Here is an 18,990-nt window from a genome sequence, read left to right as displayed (position 1 = left end):
TCATCATTTGCAGAGCACACATTGTGAAGAAAATTCAGCCAGTATTTGACAGAGCACATATTGTGCAGCAGAGTACTAGAAGTTGCAGAACATGAGGGATTTGCAGAGCACAGAATCTGCAGAGCATTTTGATGGTCACAGAACATAGTTTGGTTTGCTCATCACAGACTCGACAGTGCATCCATCATTTGCAGAGCACACATTGTGCAGCACATCCAGCCCTAGCAAAGCAGATCATTCAGTATTTGCCAGAGCCAAGACGTTGCAGAACATGAATGATTTGCAGAGCAATATAGTCTGCAAAGCATATAGCTGAGCACAGGGTCTGCAGCACATTTAGCAGTGTAAGTTGCCGAGCATGAGGGATTTCCAGAGCACAGAATCCGCAGAGCAATTTGCTGGTCATGGTTCAGTTTTCTCATGCTTTGCAGAGCATTCAGTGTTCAGCAGAGCCCAGAAGTTGCAGAACAGGAATGAGATGCAGAGCACAGAGTCTGCAGAGCATATAGCCTAACACAGGATCTGCAGAACATTCAGCCTTCGCAGAGCACACATTGTGCAGCACATTCCGTATTTGCAGAGCACTAGAAGTTGCAGAATGATTTGCAGACTGCAGAGCACAGAATCTGAAGAACATTTTGCTGATTCCGGGGTCTGCAGCACATCCATCATTTGCAGAGCACACAGTGTGCGGAGCATTGGGTATTCGCAGACCCCAGAAGTTGCAGAACATGGATGATCTGCAGAGCACAGAGTCTGCAGAGCACGGATTGTGCAGCACATTTGGCCTTTGCAGAGCACACAGTGTGCAGAGCCCCCTGCCTGTCCCCGATGTGCCCCCAGGTCGGGCACAGCGCCCCCAGGCGGAGAGGCTGCTGGTTGGCTGTGGCTCTGCCCCGCATACATTACATGACATCAGCTCCTCTCCCGCTCCTCCTCCCCCCCCCAGACACAAGCTCGGAGTTCTCCATGGTGAGCGGACTCTGCGCCCTGTGCCGGCTCTGCGGGGCCCCTCACTGATGCCAGCCGCAGCGCCCGCAGCCCCCCGGTGAGTGTCTGTATGTGGGGGTGAGGGGGTACCCGGGGTATGGGGGGGCCCTGGTATGTGGGGGGAGGAGGGGGGCAGGATCACATCCCAAAGTCCTCTCCTTCCTCTGCCAGCTGCTCTCTGGAGTTTCTGTCTCCCCCCCAAATAACTGGGTGCCCCTTCCAGGGTTGCCCATATTATTGCCCCTTCATCTGCCCCACCCATTCCTATCTATCCTCCTCATCTCATCCCTTTGCCACCCCTGCCCATACCCCCCCCCCCCCAACTGGCACCCCAATTCAGACCCCCCCCCCCCCCCCAATTCCTGCACCTCATCCCATCCTTTGTTATCACTTGGGAAGTTCAGTGGCTGCATTGTGCCATGTTTGGGGTCACAGAGAACAAAGCGCCTGGCTGGGCACAGGGGTGAGATGGCGAAGGGTCCGTATTCCTCTGGGAGGGGTCCGTGTTCCTCTGGAGGGATCCGTGTGAAGGGTCCGTATTCCTCTGGGAGGGGTCCGTGTTCCTCTGGAGGGGTCCGAGGGGTCCGTGTTCCTCTGGAAGGGTCCGTATTCCTCTGGAGGGGTCCGTGTTCCTCTGGAAGGGTCCGTATTCCTCTGGAAGGGTCCGTATTCCTCTGGAGGGGTCCGTGTTCCTCTGGAGGGGTCCGTGTTCCTCTGGAGGGGTCCGTGTTCCTCTGGAGGGGTCCGTGTTCCTCTGGAGGGGTCCGTGTTCCTCTGGAGGGGTCCGTGTTCCTCTGGAGGGGTCCGTGTTCCTCTGGAAGGGTCCGTATTCCTCTGGAGGGGTCCGTGTTCCTCTGGAAGGGTCCGTATTCCTCTGGGAAGGGTCCATGTTCCTCTAGAGGGGTCCGCATTCGGTCCGTATTCCTCTGGAGGGGTCCGTGTTCCTCTGGAGGGTTTAATTTCTGCTATTATTTCACTGGAAACATGCTGACGTGAGGATTTGCATTGAGAAATCGCATGCTGGTCGGCGTTATCGGCTTCGCTGAGTTTTTTGTGCGTTGGTGATGAAGACGTAAAGTTGCGCCGTATCGATGTGACCGGCGATGCTTTCAGAGCAGCCTTTTGTCTTGGAATGTAGCAAGGAGTGAAACATGTTTGTGATGTGACATGGGATGCAGATCTCAGGACTGGCTTTCATTTCCTTTGTCATTGTGAGAGTGGCGAGTAATCCCCTCTGCCTGCGGGAAGCGATCGGTGGAGGTGAGTCCTGTGTGTGCGATTTATTGGAGGTGAGTCCTGTGTGTGCGATTTATTGGAGGTGAGTCCTGTGTGTGCGATTTATTGGAGGTGAGTCCTGTGTGTTTGTGTGAGCTCTGTATGTGCGATCGCTGGAGGTGAGTGCATTGTATGTGCGATCGGTGGAGGTGAGCCCTGTGTGTGCGATTATTGGAGGTGAGCCCTGTGTGTTTATGAGTGCCATGTATGTTCGATCGGTGGCGGTGAGCCCTGTATGTGCGATCGTGGAGGTGAGCCGTGTGTTCGATCGCTGGAGGTGAGCCCTGTATGTTCGATCGGTGGCGGTGAGCCCTGTATGTGCGATCGTGGAGGTGAGCCGTGTGTTCGATCGCTGGAGGTGAGCCCTGTATGTTCGATCGGTGGCGGTGAGCGCTGTGTGTTCGATCGCTGGAGGTGAGCCCTGTGTGTGCCACTGATGCAAAGTATCTTCTGGCAGAATCTTAGCCAAGTTCCTCCTGGATACAATTGGGTACATTTTGATGTTGTTGGCCTCGTTCTGCACAGCTGGTTGTGTTTTGGTGGCTCTGACAGGTAGGTGTCAGTCACTATCAATGATCTGCAGGTTGGGTGATGGATAGTTTGATTGTTGGCATTAGTGAATATAAGGTAGGTAAGTGTCTCTGGGGTGATTGATGGGTAGGTGACCTGTTCTGTTCTTTTAAGCAATAAACAATCTTCTACTTGAAAACCACTGCTTGTTGACCAGGGGGTAATGAATGCTTAGCGGGGTAGGTAAGTGTCTCTGGGGTAATTGAGGGGTAGGTGACCTATTCTTTTGGTCAATAAACATTCTTCTTTTTGATGTTGTGTTTTTTTTTTCATCTAAAATGCTTATCCAGGGGGTGTCTGAAGGGGTAATGAATGCTTAGTGAGGTAGGTAACTGATTTTTAGGTGATTGGTTAAGTAGCTTGTTGTACTGCACTTGGCTGGGGTTTGAGAGGTTGATGATGACCAAGGGGGTAATTCATGCTGAGCTTATTAGGTAAGTGTTTGGTAGGTCCATGTTGCTTGGCCCGGGGAATGTGAACACTGGGTAATTGATGTCGGGTTGGGTTAGTAAGTGTTTCTGGGGAAATTGATGGGTAGGTAATTTGTTCTGCTGGTCAACAATCTTTTTCTGCTTGAGCTTTTTTTTAACCTACCTCTCTTGAATGGGGTGGGGGAAGTTGACCAAATGGTAATTGTTGCTTAGCTGAGTAGGCAAGTGTCTCTGATGTGATTTATGGATAGGTGACTTGTTGTCCTAGTCAACAATTTTCTTGAGCTTTTTTAACCTACCATGCTTGGCTGGTGTATTGGTAGCTGGGTAAATTGGGGGGGGTAATCAATTCTTAGCTCACCAGGTAAGTGTTTTTTGCTGATTGACGGGTAGGTGATTTGTTCTACTGCTAATTAAGGATGTTCTTAAAGTTTTCGAATCTGCCGCACTTTGCTGGTGGTGGGGGTGATCAAATGCTAATCAATGCTTAGCTGGGTAGGTAAGTTCCTCTGGGCTGATTAATGGGTAGGAAACATGTTCTCCTGGCCAATCTTCTGCTTAAATTTTTTGATCTACTGCTCTTGACTGGGGAAGAGGTGACCGATGAGTAGTCAATGCTTAGCTTGGTAGGTGTCCCTGGGTTGATTGATGTGTAGGTGACTTGTGCTTACGGTGGATAAACAATCTACTGCTTTACCAGGGGCTTACTGATTGGTAGTCAATGCTTAACTGGGTAGGTAATGCCTCTGGGCTCATGGATGGGTAGGTGACTAGTTTTCTTGGTCAATGGTTGATCTTCTGCTTACGTTTTTTTCTTTCTTTTTTTTTAAATCTGTTAGCCAGGGGGTGACCAATGGATAATCATTGCTTAGTTGGGTAGGTAAGTGCCTGTGGGCTGATTGATAAGTAGGAACTGGTCAATGGATGATCAACTGTTCTTGGCTGGGGGTTGCTCAATGGGTCATTGATACTTAACTGGGTAGGTAAGTGTGTCTTGGCTGATGGGTAGGTAACTTGTTTTCTTGGTCAATGGATGATCTACTGCTCTTGGTTGGGGGTTGCCCAATGGGTAATTGATACTTAGCTGGGTAGGTAAGTGTGTCTGGGCTGATTTATGGGTAGGTAACTTGTTCTTTTGGTCAATGGATGATCTACTGCTCTTGGTTGGGGGTTGCCCAATGGGTAATTGATACTTAGCTGGGTAGATAAGTGTGTCTGGGCTGATTGATGGGTAGGTAACTTGTTTTCTTGGTCAATGGATGATCTACTGCCCTTGGTTGGGGGTTGCCCAATGGGTAATTGATACTTAGCTGGGTAGATAAGTGTGTCTGGGCTGATTGATGGGTAGGTAACTTGTTTTCTTGGTCAATGGATGATCTACTGCCCTTGGTTGGGGGTTGCCCAATGGGTAATTGATACTTAGCTGGGTAGATAAGTGTGTCTGGGCTGATTGATGGGTAGGTAACTTGTTTTCTTGGTCAATGGATGATCTACTGCCCTTGGTTGGGGGTTGCCCAATGGGTAATTGATACTTAGCTGGGTAGGTAAGTGTGTCTGGGCTGATTTATGGGTAGGTAACTTGTTCTTTTGGTCAATGGATGATCTACTGCTCTTGGTTGGGGGTTGCCCAATGGGTAATTGATACTTAGCTGGGTAGATAAGTGTGTCTGGGCTGATTGATGGGTAGGTAACTTGTTCTTTTGGTCAATAGTTGATCTGATGCTTGAGTTTTTTTTTTTTTTTTTTTTTTTTTTAATCCACTGCTCTTGGCTGGGGGTTGACCAATGGATAATCAATGATTAGTGTGTGTGGGCTGATTTATTGGGTAGGTAACTTCTTCTCCTCATCAATAGATGGTCTTCTGCTCAACGTTTTTATCTAACGCTCTTGGCCAGGGGACAACCGATGGGTAATCAATGCTTAGCTTGGTAGGTAAGTGCCCCTGGGCTGATTGATAGGCAGGTAACTTCTTCTCTTAGTCAATAGATGATCTTCTGCTAGGGATTTTTTTTTATTTACTGCTCTTGGCTGAGGGATGACCAATGGGTAATCAATGCTTAGCTGGGTAGGTAAGTGCCCCTGGGCTGATTGATGAGTAGGTAACTTGGTAAGTAGTCGGTGCGCTGCGTCCCGGCATTGAATGTAATGATTTTTTATTTTTTTTTCAAATGTTAATTGATGTCTTTGTGGTTGGGGGTTGCATGATTAACCTTCACATCACGTCTCTCTGAACATCAAAAAGGGAAAAAACGGTAGAGACGGGACAAAAAACAAAACAAAAAACAAACAGGCCCCTCGCTCGCCCCCTTGGGAATCTCACACAGAAACACTTTCGGCTCCAGAGGAAATTTAATAACAAAGTTCGACTTAAAAAATAAATAAAAAATAAATGATATTTTCATTTGTTGAACTTGGAATAATTGTTGCCGATCAACCAAACCAATGACCGGTGGAGTTACGTTGGTCTGAAGAGCTGACGCTCGGGGTCGAGTGCTGGTGACAGGCCTGTGGTCTCTCTCTGGCGGGCAAAGCTCTGCCAGTTCCCATCGTCCCGGCGTTCCTAGTCTGCTGGATTCCGGAATAGTCAATAAAATTAATTTGTTGTCACACACAATAATCCAGAATTGCACTCAGTGTCAGCAAGTGTTTGCCTCCTGGAATCGGCTCAGCCATTAATTCTCTTGTGCCGGCGGTTGGCTGTGTTGTGGCGGTGACGGGGTTAATTGGCTCGCAGATGCCGCTGGGCTATGCGGACCCTTCGACCCCCTTTGCCACCGCTTACACCTTTAAACAAATATGGATCTTCAGTTCTCAGGGCTCTCTGCCAACCGCCCCAAACCCCTCGCGAAGTGCCAGAGATGAGCGCCGAATTCGCCCCCCAGCCTGGCAGGCTGGCACCTTCCGGCGGGGAACGGCGTCCCATCAGGTCTGACTTTGATACTTTTTTTGACTCTTTGTTTCGGCACAAATTATCTTTTCACTTGGGATGAAATTGAAGCCGATTTCCTCCAGATTGAAAGAACGGATTCTTCTTGAACAAACTCCTTTGTAGGCTTAATGGCGAAGGAGACCAGCGATTCTCCGCGGAATGCACGGCCGGGGAGCACACAACCATCAATAGATTGTCAGCTCTTCTGTCTAACGCTGTCATTTTTTATTTTTTTTTTACTATTTTTGCCTTCCTGGAAATGGTAAAACGGTGTCGGGTGGAGGGGGCTGTTTAAGCAAGCGTTTTCTGCGCAAAGAAACAACGTGATTGTTTAGCGAGGGAGGAATGGAGTACCGGGAGGGGGGGTGCCTTAGAGAAGGAGTACCGGGGGGGCCTTAGCGAGGGGTAGTACCGGAGGGGGGTTGCCTTAGTGAGGGGGAGTACCGGAGGTGGGGTGCTTTAGCGAGGGGGAGTACCGGAGGTGGGGTGCTTTAGCGAGGGGGAGTACCGGAGGTGGGGTGCTTTAGCGAGGGGGAGAACCGGAGGTGGGGTGCTTTAGCGAGGGGGAGAACCGGAGGTAGTGTGCCTTAGCGAGGGGTAGTACCGGTGGTAGTGTGCCTTAGCGAGGGGTAGTACCGGAGGGGGGTTGCCTTAGCGAGGGGTAGTACCGGAGGGGGGTTGCCTTAGCGAGGGGTAGTACCGGAGGGGGTTGCCTTAGCGAGGGGTAGTACCGGAGGGGGGTTGCCTTAGCGAGGGGTAGTACCGGAGGGGGGTTGCCTTAGCGAGGGGTAGTACCGGAGGGGGGTTGCCTTAGCGAGGGGTAGTACCGGAGGGGGGTTGCCTTAGCGAGGGGTAGTACCGGAGGGGGGGTGCCTTAGGGAGGGGGAGTACCGGAGGGGGGGTGCCTTAGCGAGGGGGAGTACCGGAGGGGGGGTGCCTTAGCGAGGGGGAGTACCGGAGGGGGGGTGCCTTAGCGAGGGGGAGTACCGGAGGGGGGGTGCCTTAGCGAGGGGGAGTACCGGAGGGGGGGTGCCTTAGCGAGGGGGAGTACCGGAGGGGGGGTGCCTTAGCGAGGGGGAGTACCGGAGGGGGGGTGCCTTAGCGAGGGGGAGAACTGGAGGTAGTGTGCCTTAGCGAGGGGTAGTACAGGAGGGGGGGTGCCTTAGCGAGGGGTAGTACAGAAGGGGGGGTGCCTTAGCGAGGGGGGGTGCCTTAGCGAGGGGGGGTGCCTTAGCGAGGGGTAGTACAGGAGGGGGGGTGCCTTAGCGAGGGGTAGTACAGGAGGGGGGGTGCCTTAGCGAGGGGTAGTACAGGAGGGGGGGTGCCTTAGCGAGGGGTAGTACCAAAGGGGGGGTGCCTTAGCGAGGGGTAGTACCAAAGGGGGGGTGCCTTAGCGAGGGGTAGTACCAAAGGGGGGGTGCCTTAGCGAGGGGTAGTACCAAAGGGGGGGTGCCTTAGCGAGGGGTAGTACCAAAGGGGGGGTGCCTTAGCGAGGGGGAGTACCGGGGGGGGGGGCACGAGAGCGATCTGAAGGAACGGCCATTTCAACTCATTCCATTGTCAAAAAAGACAACTTGCCCAAAAGAAACGGCGCCAGAAAAATCCAAGTCTAATTGGTAGCGTTCATGAGGGGGCCCATTCGCATGCGGGCGCTTTTACCACCCTAAAACGCACCTACATGTAATATAGTTCCCTTTCAATGCTATGTGTCTGTTCACTGAGTTTTTATACAGTGTGATTGAAAAGTCCTGCTTGCTGCATTTTTTTTAGCACGTTTCGTGAAAAACACACCTTTCCGTTGTAGGCAATGGTAGTGCGCCCAAAACGCACAATGTGTTTTTATTGGTGCTTCTTTGGAGTTGCATGTTTTGCCATGGACATCTGCACCAGATTCTGCATACTCCAGTTTTAGCAACCCCCCCCCCCCCCCCGTGTTGCATTGAATTAGAGCCAGTTCACACCACATGCGGTCCAGTGCGTTTTTTTCCCTGCATAAAAAATGCATGGATAGTAGGTTATATGGTTATCAATGGCATAGTTCACACCAGTGTGTTCCAGTTCTGTTTAGAACATGCTCCACGCACTGGAACACACAAGTCGTCCTTATTTAGTGTCAGTTCACACCACATGCGGTCCAGTGCGTTTTTTTTCCTGCATAAAAAATGCATGAATAGTAGGTTATATGGTTATCAATGGCATAGTTCACACCAGTGTGTTCCAGTTCTGTTTAGAACATGCTCCACGCACTGGAACACACATGTCGTCCTTATTTAGTGTCAGTTCACACCACATGCAGTCCAATGCGTTTTTTTTTCTGCATGAAAAATGCATGGAAAGTACTGGTTTTCAATGCCATAGTTCACACAAGTGCTTGCAGTTCCAGGGCGTTCCAGAAAAACAAAGTAGAACATGCACTGGAACACGCATGTCCTGAAGGTTAAGAAAAAAGAGGGAAAAAAATGCACTGGACTGCTTCAAAAACACACCAAAAATGCACTGGAACGCATAAAAAAATGCACTGGAATGCATAAAAACACACCAAAAAAGCCCATGCAGAAAAGCATCTGGGCTGCATTTCTGTGGTGTGAACTGGCCCTTAAGGTGATGAAAAAAGGGGGGAAAAAATGCATCGTAACGCATCAAAAGTGCGTCAAAAAGGCGCATGCAAAAAAGCATCTGGAACGCGTCAGTCTGCATTTCTATGGTGTGAACTGGCCCTAAGCCCACGTTCACATTGGGCAGATTTGACCTGCGATGTGACATGTCCAAATTGGTTGCTATTGCCGGCAATGGCACCGTCCGAATTGGTGCGACGGCGACTTTGTGGCATCTCACAGATTCCCAAAAGAGAGTAGTCCCCGTCTGTAAACATCGCCCCCTCCAAAGTCGCACTGCATTGCGAATTCAGTGTGAACCTAGGCTAAAAAGTATGATAAAAACGCAACATGCAGTTTCAAGTAAACGCATATCTCATTTTCTGCCGCACATATGCAAATGAACTCGAAATGTCACTAGCTTGTGTTTTGTAGGTAGCCCAACCCATAGCGACCAATCAAAACTCACCTCTTATCAGATATGATTTGTTAAATCCCTCGAATTGCTTTGGGTCACTTTGCCCTCTGCCGCTGTTGATCATACTAAATAAATAAAATAAATATTCTCACGTTGGGGGGGGGGGGGGGGAAGAGATGATTGGTGTGAAATCTTCTGCTGTTGAAACTTGCAACCTAAACGCACGCAGCAGCCAATCCTGGCCGTTGCTGGTACAGATTTCTCCTCTCCGATCCCTCATATATGTACAGATAACATTGGAGATGTAGAATTGTTACATTGTATCGTTATTGATGGATGGAGGATGTGGAGTGTCTCTGCAGCGCTGAATAAAGGTATAAAACTCCGGTGTACCAATTCACCCCATACACACACACATGACAATAGGACTGGGATGGCGCCACCCCCCGGGTGCACGGCCCAAGGGCACCAGGCGAATGGGGCCCTGCAATAATCTTGCATTACATCATATTTGCCAACTGTCTGGGACATTCATACTTTTTACTAAACTGCCCGAGATGGTGTCCCAGGAAGCATCCCAGTATTGTGCCCTCCTGACCCCAGTATTGTGCCCTCCTGACCCCAGTATTGTGCCCTCCTGACCCCAGTATTGTGCCCTCCTGACCCCAGTATTGTGCCCTCCTGACGCCAGTATTATGCCCTCCTGATCCAGTATTGTGCCCCAGTATTATGCCCTCCTGATCCAGTATTGTGCCCCAGTATTATGCCCTCCTGATCCCAGTATTGTGCTCCAGTATTGTGCCCTCCTGACCCCAGTATTGTGCCCTCCTGTACTGTGCCCTCCTGACCCCAGTATTGTGCCCTCCTGTACTGTGCCCTCCTGACCATAGTATTGTGCCCTCCTGTGCCCTCCTGTGCACAGTATTGTGCCCTCCTGACCCCTCCTGTACTGTGCCCTTTGTGTTGATTAGTCTTTGATTTATGGAATGTTTTCTTTTTGTAAAATGTACTTTATTGAAAGGACTAATGAATTTCTGTTTAATTCTATGAACTATTTATACTTTATTTCTTGAGAGTAGGTGCGTAAATTGGGACAAGCTGGTAGGGGCCCCAGGGAATTACTTTGCCCAGGGGCCCATGATGCTTTTAAGGTGGCCCTGCTCTCGGATATATAAACGCCGCATGTGGTTTATATCAGATATCCATTCAGAAAAAAAAAAAAATTCCGGAGCCGGGCTCCAATCAGGTCGTGCCTTGCAGTGCTCTCGCCGCTGATAAAAGACAACGCAGGAATTTGAGGGCTGAGGAGGAACTACAAGTCGCAGCATGCCCTACATCCAGTGCATGCTGGGACTTGTAGTCCCCCTGGCGGTTCCTGTTTTTCAAGATCCTCACCTGCAGAAAAAAAAAAAGCAGTCTGAGTTTTCAGCTTTTGTTGCAGAAATAATGAGGTGTGTGTGTGGGGGGGTGGTGTATTGCTGTAGGCTGGGATTTAAAGGTCTGCAGAGGGGGCGGGGGGGGGGGGGGGGAAGTGGCTGACCCTGACCCCTAATCCCAGGTAGGTCAGTCCTTTGTGTGTGCTTGGCAGTTGACGGCGGTGACCTAGGAGGACCTCTGTCACAGGGCAAAGATGGGGGGGGGGGGGGGGGTTTAACTGCATGACTATTCTTCCTCCAGCATCAAGGTGGTCCCTTCGCTTCATCCGTACAATCCGCCAGCAGAACAAAGGACCGGCTGTGCCCACCTGGGAGTAGATTGTCACTCAGCTCTGCACCGCACGTGTGTCTGAAATTGCTTTTTTTTTTTTTTTTTTTTTTCGGGACATCCGGCATGCAGAACGCAAGGATTGAACGTTTCTGGGCATTGCAGTCTAGCTGGGGTGTCCGCTGCGCCTGCAGGATGGCCAATATGTCACGGCGCGACTAAGAAAAGGGATTCTGTCGCTGCAAATGCTCAGCGTGTCCGGGGGGAAATCGCGTTCTGATGTTCTCGGGGTTGGTAATTGCCTTTGTGTGGATGCTTTATTGTCAGCCTTGTTGTTAACGGGAGTAACATAAGGGGGCAGCACCAGCCAGCGGACGGCGCCGCTCTCTCCTCTGTGCCTGCAGGACATTGATGCATGTAGGATGTTGTGTGTGTGTGTGTGTGTGTGCAAAATATTACTGTATAGCAAACAAAATAGAGGGACTACAAGTATCAGCAAGTCCTGGAACTTGATAAACTAGCTGTGCAGAGGCTTGTAGGGCATGCTGACACCTTTAGTTCTATGAAAGCCGAAGATGTAGCATGCAGGCTTGTAGCACCTCATTGGACCCAAGGCTGCAGATAAGACAGTACAACCAATCCTCTTGTACTGGGCCCAGGCCTCATCAGCAAAATGGGGGGGGGGGGGGCACCAGAGAAGCTTTATTTTACATTGCTGCCTAAATTAATACATTGATTTTACTAGACTCCTACTTGCTCAGGGGGTTAAATTGCATTTCCCACTCCCCATCAGGTTAACAGAGCGGCCTAGGAAATGGGAGTAGAGGAAGTTTTATTAATTTTTGGGGGTTTTAGGTGAATAAATCCTTCCGAGACTCCGCCGAGTATATTGCTTTGTGAACTGCTGCATGTCAGATTGCTCTTTTCTTGAGTCTCTGTATTCATACGTGCTTTTCTAAGAATCTATTGTGTCTCTGCGCTGGTTTAGCATTTTATTTTCACAAAGGTTTGATGTGTTTTTGCTACTTATGTCATACATTGACACATTGAGTTTTCACAGATCATCATTGGATCTGTCCCTGAACAGATGTGCGGGGAATGCAACCAGTGTACAGACCCGGAACTCAGGTCAGGGACGGAGGGAACCACTCATAATGGGCACAGCGGGTGTACAGACCCGGAACTCAGCTCAGGGATGGTGAGAACCCCTCATAATGGGCACAGCGGGTGTACAGACCCGGGAACTCTGCACAGAGATGGTGGGAACCCCTCATAATGGGCACAGCGGGTGTACAGACCCGGGAACTCAGCTCAGGGATGGCGAGAACCCTCATAATGGGCACAGCGGGTGTGCAGACCCGGGAACTCAGCACAGGGATGGTGAGAACCCCTCATAATGGGTTTACCGGGTGTACAGACCCGGGAACTCAGCACAGGGATGGTGGGAATCCCTCATAATGGGCACAGCGGGTGTACAGACCCGGGAACTCAGCACAGGGATGGTGGGAACCCCTCATAATGGGCACAGCGGGTGTACAGACCCGGGAACTCAGCACAGGGATGGTGAGAACCCTCATAATGGGTTTAGCGGGTGTACAGACCCAGGAACTCAGCACAGAGATGGTGGGAACCCCTCATAATGGGCACAGCGGGTGTACAGACCCCGGAACTCAGCTCAGGGATGGTGAGAACCCCTCATAATGGGCACAGCGGGTGTACAGACCCGGGAACTCAGCTCAGGGATGGTGGGAACCCCTCATAATGGGCACAGCGGGTGTAAAGACCCGGAAACTCAGCACAGGGATGGTGGGAACCCCTCATAATGGGCACAGCGGGTGTACAGACCCGGGAACTCAGCACAGGGATGGTGAGAACCCCTCATAATGGGCACAGCGGGTGTACAGACCCGGGAACTCAGCACAGGGATGGTGGGAACCCCTCATAATGGGCATAGCGGGTGTACAGACCCGGGAACTCAGCACAGGGATGGTGAGAACCCCTCATAATAGGTAGTGTGGGAATACAAATAGAATATTCCAGTGTAGAGCTCTTCCCCATAGATATAATATTGGCTGTGAGTTGATAATGGGGATGGTGTTATCTGTGGGAGAGGATGGGGGGGTTGTGTTCCTGACCCAGCTCTGTATTGTATCGGCTCTTGTCGGTGAGATTTTCCTGTAATCTCTGTCACGGGGAGGCTAATCCGGGATCTCAGCCACTGTGTGAGTTATTGTGTTTCTAATACTTCCCATGAAAACCTCCATCATCCGGGTCTGGTTGTGCTCTGTGAATAGACTGCGCTGTCTGCATCAGATTGCAAGCTGTGCGCACAAAAACAGATTCTCAGAATGAAACCAGTTTGTCTCTGATCCGGTGTTCAGGAACCGACATGAAGATTCGCCGTCGTCGACATTCACTATGTGCTTCCTAATATTTATCTGGTGGTTTAATACGTTTAATGCACAAGTTGTGATGTGAAGTGTCAGATGGGGGGGGGGGGGGGGGGGGTGTAAATGAGAGAGAATTCGGTGATAGAATTTCTGATGGTTCACCGAATCCTTTCTGCGGCACATAACCAACGACAGCCGGTTTAGGGTGGTATCTATATTCAGCAATTTATTTTTTATTTTTGGCGAACATACAGAAGGAAGTCATTTTTAATACATTGTTGCGATCATATCTATAGAATATTTTGACAGATTATTTTTTACTTTCATAGAAATGTGGTGAAACCAGTGCAGAGACGAGGTCACCCAGTGCCCAGGGCCAAGATGCCAAACTGCTCCCCTCCCCCAACTCCTTCCCGGTTTATTACGCATGAGGTGGTGATTTTTTTTTTTTTCATGACACAAAAATATTTAAAGCGTTTTCAAATAAAATCGGATTAAATGAAGTCCCCTATTCCTGCCTCTCCTGCCCCGGAGGTGTGTGTGTGTGTGTGTGTGTGTGTGTATATATATATATATATATATTATAAATTAATTTCTAGACCAGGGGTTTTCAAGGGCCAGTTTACTGTGGTTTAGACTATAGGGGGGCCAGTGGAATTAAACACTTTCCAAGACATGCTGGGCAGTGGGAGGAATAGTGCCCCATCATTGGCGTCGGTGGGAGGAATAGTGCCCCATCATTGGTGTCGGTGGGAGGAATAGTGCCCCATCATTGGTGTCAGTGGGAGGAATAGCGCCCCATCATTGGTGTCGGTGGGAGGAATAGTGCCCCGTCATTGGTGTCAGTGGGAGGAATAGTGCCCCGTCATTGGTGTCGGTGGGAGGAATAGTGCCCCATCATTGGTGTCGGTGGGAGGAATAGTGCCCCATCATTGGTGTCGGTGGGAGGAATAGTGCCCCATCATTGGTGTCAGTGGGAGGAATAGTGCCCCATCATTGGTGTCGGTGGGAGGAATAGTGCCCCATCATTGGTGTCGGTGGGAGGAATAGTGCCCCATCATTGGTGTCGGTGGGAGGAATAGTGCCCCATCATTGGTGTCGGTGGGAGGAATAGTGCCCCATCATTGGTGTCGGTGGGAGGAATAGTGCCCCATCATTGGTGTCGGTGGGAGGAATAGTGCCCCATCATTGGTGTCGGTGGGAGGAATAGTGCCCCATCATTGGTGTCGGTGGGAGGAATAGTGCCCCATCATTGGTGTCGGTGGGAGGAATAGTGCCCCATCATTGGTGTCGGTGGGAGGAATAGTGCCCCATCATTGGTGTCGGTGGGAGGAATAGTGCCCCATCATTGGTGTCGGTGGGAGGAATAGTGCCCCATCATTGGTGTCGGTGGGAGGAATAGTGCCCCATCATTGGTGTCGGTGGGAGGAATAGTGCCCCATCATTGGTGTCGGTGGGAGGAATAGTGCCCCATCATTGGTGTCGGTGGGAGGAATAGTGCCCCATCATTGGTGTCGGTGGGAGGAATAGTGCCCCGTCATTGGTGTCGGTGGGAGGAATAGGTAAATAACAAGCACAGGGCCGCTGTGCTGTAGATTGTATGCTCTGCACCATTGCTCTGTGTATGTTACATATTCCGGGTTCCTCTGCTCTCTTTGCTGTGTTGTACATGATATACTCGCTATGGCCGCACACTGTGTAAAGTATTTTACATTTCTCTCTCCCCCTCTTAGGCATCAATGTATTGTTCTAATAATAGACGGGCCGTATATCTGTGCAGTATATGGTAGATCTCTGTATATGGTGTACGGGATCTCGGTATCCCCTGTGCAGGATATATACAGTATATAGTAGATCTCTGTATACAGTGTATCCTGTGTAGAGGGGAAGCCCCCCCATAGCTCAGTATATACAGACAGTATAGATGGGAAGTGTGAGTGTCTCCGCACACTGCTGGGGCGGGATGAGTCACCGCTGTCAGCGCGCCGTCATCCTCATCCTGATTTAGCCGTCTTTTCCCGGCCTCCTCGGGTGTTCTTTATATAGAATAAAATGTCCTCCCCGTCACCAGACCACTCCGTGCCACCGCCTCATGTCTCTGTGTGATTGGAATATGAGGGGGGGGGGGGGCATTTCCTCAGTCTCCCCTCCCCCAGTGATCAGACTGTACATTGTAACTTTGTAGGAGGAGGAGGAGGCATTTCCTCAGTCTCCCCTCCCCCAGGGATCGAGCTACAACATTGCAACTTTGTTAGCCAGTCACAAGGTGGGAGGCTGCAGCAGGGGGGCCAATCTGTGTCACATACATGCGTAAAGTCATTTAAAGGCACAGGCACTGTGCGATCAGATCCGTGCCCTCCCCGCCCACATGTCAGATTTTCACATGTGTGTGTCTGTACAGCTTCTGCATCCATTTCTGTGGAACCACAGCAATACCCGCAACCACCTGCAGTGAAAATGCGGTGCTGCCATTCGTTCTGCTATCAGTGGGAGGAATAGTGCCCCATCATTGGTGTCAGTGGGAGGAATAGTGCCCCATCATTGGTGTCACTGGGAGGAATAGTGCCCCATCATTGGTGTCGGTGGGAGGAATAGTGGCCCATCATTAGTGTCGGTGGAAGGAATAGTGCCCCATCATTGGTGTCAGTGGGAGGAATAGTGCCCCATCATTGGTGTCGGTGGGAGGAATAGTGCCCCATCATTAGTGTCGGTGGAAGGAATAGTGCCCCATCATTGGTGTCAGTGGGAGGAATAGTGCCCCATCATTGGTGTCAGTGGGAGGAATAGTGCCCCATCATTGGTGTCAGTGGGGGGAATAGTGCCCCCGCAATTGGTATCAGTGGGAGGAATAGAGCCCCGTCATTGGTGTCAGTGGGAGGAATAGTGCCCCGTCATTGGTGTCAGTGGGAGGAATAGTGCCCCGTCATTGGTGTTAGTGGGAGGAATAGTGCCCCATCATTGGTGTCACTGGAAGGAATAGAGCCCCGTCATTGGTGTCACTGGAAGGAATAGTGCCCCATCATTGGTGTCAGTGGGAGGAATAGTGCCCCATCATTGGTGTTAGTGGGAGGAATAGTGCCCCGTCATTGGTGTCACTGGAAGGAATAGAGCCCCGTCATTGGTGTCACTGGAAGGAATAGCGCCCCGTCATTGGTGTCAGTGGGAGGCATAGTGCCCCATCATTGGTGTCAGTGGGAGGAATAGTGCCCCGTCATTGGTGTCAGTGGGAGGAATAGTGCCCTATCATTGGTGTCAGTGGGAGGAATAGTGCCCCGTCATTGGTGTCACTGGAAGGAATAGTGCCCCATCATTGGCATTAGTGGGAGGAATAGTGCCCCATCATTTGTGTCAGTGGGAGGAATAGAGCCCCGTCATTGGTGTCACTGGAAGGAATAGCGCCCCATCATTGGTGTCAGTGGGAGGAATAGTGCCCCATCATTGGTGTCAGTGGGAGGAATAGTGCCCCTTCATTGGTGTCAGTGGGAGGAATTGTGCCCCATCATTGGTGTCAGTGGGAGGAATAGTGCCCCATCATTGGTGTCAGTGGGAGGAATAGTGCCCCATCATTGGTGTCAGTGGGAGGAATAGTGCCCCTTCATTGGTGTCAGTGGGAGGAATTGTGCCCCTTCATTGGTGTCAGTGGGAGGAATAGTGCCCCATCATTGGTGTCAGTGGGAGGAATAGTGTCCCATCATTGGTGTCAGTGGGAGGAATAGTGTCCCATCATTGGTGTCAGTGGAAGGACTAGCGCCCATCATTGGTGTCAGTGGGAGGAATAATAGTGCCCCATCATTGGTGTCAGTGGAGGATAGTGCCCCATCATGATTCCAAATCACCCATATGTTAACTTGGGATCCGTTCCTACTAATTTTGAGTGTGACTTGGACTCTCTTGTCACTCAAGTCGCAAGGATGTCCCATCAAAATAATACAGGAACCAGGGCCGCTGTTAGAAATGATTTAACCTTTGACCCCACCCCTGGCCTCTACTCTGAATATGTAATAAGATGAGCCATGACAGGTCCTCTTTACGGGGAGACCTGGGGCTGTGCTGCCTTATCAGCTGCCTTGGCAGGAACCTTTATCCAGTGGCTGCAACTTTTAAGTCGCATAGATTAGAATGGGGTTCATTTGAAATGAATGGGCTGCGACTTGTCATGCAACTTTGTCCAAAGTCACATGACAGGCGGCACTGGTGTGAACCGGGCCATAAACTGCAAACCCAGCAAATCGTTATTCTCCAATTCCTTCTATTGAAAGAAACAAATGTGGATCATCGATAATTTTATTTTTTTTGTCTTGAATAAAACTGAAAGTCTATAAATTGTTATCTGGTGCAATTATCGGCCGAATGATATTCACCGCGGATGAAATCTGGAGACGCGTGCGGAGAAATCGCCTGGAGCCATTTTTATAAAAAGCCAGAACTGTCAGATTTGATGCTTCTCAGGAAAATACAAAGTATCTGTTTGTGTTCTATAAATGGATATAAATAGATCGCACTTCCTGCAGACGTTCTAAACAAACATTAATGTTAGTAAACAGACTTCACTCTGCGCTCGGCGTCCCCATCCCGATCCCCTCTCCTGATCCCACTCCTGATCCTTCTCCCATCCCCATCCAGATCCTTCTCCTGATCCCACTCCTGATCCTTCTCCCATCCCCATCCAGATCCTTCTCCTGATCCCACTCCTGATCCTTCTCCTGCCTCCATCCCGATCCGTCTCCCGATCCGTCTCCCGATCCGTCTCCCGATCCGTCTCCCGATCCGTCTCCCGATCCGTCTCCCGATCCGTCTCCCGATCCGTCTCCCGATCCGTCTCCCGATCCGTCTCCCGATCCGTCTCCCGATCCGTCTCCCGATCCCACCCCCGATCCCACCCCCGATCCCACCCCCGATCCGTCTCCCGATCCCACCCCCGATCCGTCTCCCGATCCCACCCCCGATCCGTCTCCCGATCCCACCCCCGATCCGTCTCCCGATCCCACCCCCGATCCGTCTCCCGATCCGTCTCCCGATCCCACCCCCGATCCGTCTCCCATCGCTTTTTATGACCTCGGGATTTTCCTGCTATTTTCCCTTTTTTTTCGTTCTCTCTGGCTTCCATTCACTCGTTTTGTAGGAGAGTCGTTGGCGATGGACGTTGAATGAGCTGACCGGAGGGTTTAATCGCATGCTGGTTTGCGGAATTGGAGACATTTGCATGGAACGCCCCGCAGCCACATCTCTCGTCCTGACTTGCCGGGGACTTCTATTAAATTGGAATTTTCTCTCGCTGGCGGCTCCGATTTATTAATTGTGTGAAACGGTGCGCTGAGTCCGAGGTGTATGAAATTCTGTGTTAGGTGTTGGTATTGCTGCTCTGGGGATCCTCGGCCTTGACGGACGATGTAAGGAGAATGTGTAGGACTGCGGCGCTCCTCGCCTTCATTGTCATCTGTCCTTTTAGTGCAGAGGTCAGACGCATAGATAGGCCATTGAATGTGGAGGCAGCCTATGTTGACCTCTAATTTTGAAAATGCCAATGATTTGGCTCTTGTAACTATCCAACTGCCCTATTAGTGACACGGAATAGATCCTGACTTCACTGGCTACATGCTTCTCCAGTGTATGATCAGCATTTAAAGCCCAGCTCTAATCCCCTGCCAACTAATGCCCTCCCCCTCCTTTTTTTTGTTCTTTTTTATGT

At 50.6% G+C, this 18,990-nt stretch overlaps 1 protein-coding gene across 1 annotated transcript in view; it reads left to right on the top strand.

Annotated features, from left to right (window-relative positions):
* The first annotated feature begins 949 nt into the window (after window positions 1–949).
* The window catches only part of SEMA5B (semaphorin 5B), a 492,183-nt gene continuing 474,142 nt past the window's right edge, over window positions 950–18,990 (top strand). The window contains exon 1 of the mRNA XM_077449725.1: window positions 950–1,048. The gene's annotated coding sequence lies outside the window, so the exon portion shown is untranslated. The remainder of the gene's footprint in view (window positions 1,049–18,990) is intronic.

The sequence above is a fragment of the Lithobates pipiens genome, unplaced genomic scaffold, assembly GCF_037356315.1.
Source record: "Lithobates pipiens isolate NorthernLeopardFrog02 unplaced genomic scaffold, aLitPip1_a1.2 Scaffold_22, whole genome shotgun sequence".
NCBI lineage: Eukaryota > Metazoa > Chordata > Amphibia > Anura > Ranidae > Lithobates > Lithobates pipiens.
This window is presented reverse-complemented; position numbering and strand designations above follow the sequence as displayed.